Raw genomic sequence first — 2,500 nt, 5'->3', positions numbered from 1 at the left:
TCTTGCAGTTACGCTCCAGCGCATATCCAGCATGGACCTTGACCTCCAGCAGGCCCCGTGAACCCACATTACCCCCCCCCCCGCAGTTAACCCTGTACCACGTATCTAGCACGGACCTTGACCTCCAGCAGGCCCCGGGGACCAACATACTCCTCTGCTCTACTCCCCCACTAGCTTTCCTTCTCCCGCAGTTACCCTCCACCACAAATCCAGCATGGCCCTTGCCCTCCAGCAGGCCCCGAGGACCCACATACTCCTCCGCTCTAATCCCCCATGAGCGTTCCTTCTCCTGCAGTTACCCTCCACTGCATATCCAGCATGGCCCTTGACCTCCAGCATGCCCCGGGGACGCACATCCTCCCCTGCTCTAGTCCCCCACTAGCTTACCTTTCTTGTAGTTACGCTCCAGCGCATATCCAGCATGGACCTTGACCTCCAGCAGGCCCCGTGGACCCACACTTAAGCCCCCTCCCACTGACAAAGCAAAACACCACTGGCAAAATCCTCGTGCCCCTGGTACTCCAGAATGTAAATTCAAACATGCCCCTGGTACACTGCGCAGAAACACTTTGCCACACACACGCACGCACTGCTTGTGCCTATGGTACGACAACTTTTCTCGTACCTATGGTACGACAACTTTTCTCGTGCCTATGGTACGACAACTTTTCTCGTGCCTATGGTACAACAACTTTTCGCCGTGCCCCTGGTACACCGCTCAGTAGCACTTTGCCACACAAACTCTCCTCGTGCCTATGGTACGACAACTTTTCTCGTGCCTATGGTACAACAACTTTCCTCCGTGCCCCTGGTACGACAGCTTTTCTCGTGCCTATGGTACAACAACTTTTCTCGTGCCTATGGTACAACAACTTTCCTCCGTGCCCCTGGTACGACAGCTTTTCTCGTGCCTATGGTACAACAACTTTTCTCGTGCCTATGGTACAACAACCTTTCGCCGTGCCCCTGGTACACCGCTCAGTAGCACTTTGCCACACAAACTCTCCTCGTGCCTATGGTACGACAACTTTTCTCGTGCCTATGGTACAACAACTTTCCTCCGTGCCCCTGGTACGACAGCTTTTCTCGTGCCTATGGTACAACAACTTTTCTCGTGCCTATGGTACAACAACTTTCCTCCGTGCCCCTGGTACGACAGCTTTTCTCGTGCCTATGGTACAACAACTTTTCTCGTGCCTATGGTACAACAACCTTTCGCCGTGCCCCTGGTACACCGCTCAGTAGCACTTTGCCACACAAACTCTCCTCGTGCCTATGGTACGACAACTTTTCTCGTGCCTATGGTACAACAACTTTCCTCCGTGCCCCTGGTACGACAGCTTTTCTCGTGCCTATGGTACAACAACTTTTCTCGTGCCTATGGTACAACAACTTTTCGCCGTGCCCCTGGTACACCGCTCAGTAGCACTTTGCCACACACACACTCCTCGTACCTATGGTACGACAACTTTTCTCGTGCCTATGGTACGACAACTTTTCTCGTGCCTATGGTACAACAACCTTTCCCCGTGCCCCTGGTACACTGCGCAGAAACTCTTTGCCACACACACACACCACTCGTGCCTATGGTACGACAACAGGCCCCGGGGACCTACATCGCACCTTGCTCTTGCCTCCCTTACAGCTGAAAAAGGTCCATGCCTGTGCCCTGGCCCTGCTGAAATTCCCTCTCCATTTAGCCGAGGCAGTGAGTCGGCCTCCTGTCTCCCTTTACGGTCGAAAAAGATGTGCTCCTGGGCGCGCTGGCCCTGCTGCTACTCACATCGGGCATGGACCTGGACCTCCAGCAGGCCCCGGGGACCTACATCGCACATTGCTCTTCCCTCCCTTACAGCTGAAAAAGGTCCATGCTTGTGCCCTGGCCCTTCTGAAATTCCCTCTCCATTTAGCCGAGGCAGAGAGTCGGCCTCCTGTCTCCTTTACGGTCGAAAAAGATGTGCTCCTGGGCGCGCTGGCCCTGCTGCTACTCACATCGGGCATGGACCTGGACCTCCAGCAGGCCCCGGGGACCTACATCGCACATTGCTCTTCCCTCCCTTACAGCTGAAAAAGGTCCATGCTTGTGCCCTGGCCCTTCTGAAATTCCCTCTCCATTTAGCCGAGGCAGAGAGTCGGCCTCCTGTCTCCTTTACGGTCGAAAAAGATGTGCTCCTGGGCGCGCTGGCCCTGCTGCTACTCACATCGGGCATGGACCTGGACCTCCAGCAGGCCCCGGGGACCTACATCACACCTTGCTCTTGCCTCCCTTACAGCTGAAAAAGGTCCATGCCTGTGCCCTGGCCCTGCTGAAATTCCCTCTCCATTTAGCCGAGGCAGTGAGTCGGCCTCCTGTCTCCCTTTACGGTCGAAAAAGATGTGCTCCTTGGCGCGCTGGCCCTGCTGCTACTCACATCGGGCATGGACCTGGACCTCCAGCAGGCCCCGGGGACCTACATCACACCTTGCTCTTGCCTCCCTTACAGCTGAAAAGGTCCATGCT

The sequence above is a fragment of the Mchenga conophoros genome, unplaced genomic scaffold (assembly GCF_057382185.1).
Source record: "Mchenga conophoros isolate Kocher_MC1m ecotype Shallow Benthic unplaced genomic scaffold, M_conophoros_male_GT1.1 unmapped_scaffold_10, whole genome shotgun sequence".
In the NCBI taxonomy this organism is placed as follows: domain Eukaryota; kingdom Metazoa; phylum Chordata; class Actinopteri; order Cichliformes; family Cichlidae; genus Mchenga; species Mchenga conophoros.
Note: the sequence above shows the minus strand (reverse complement) of the source record.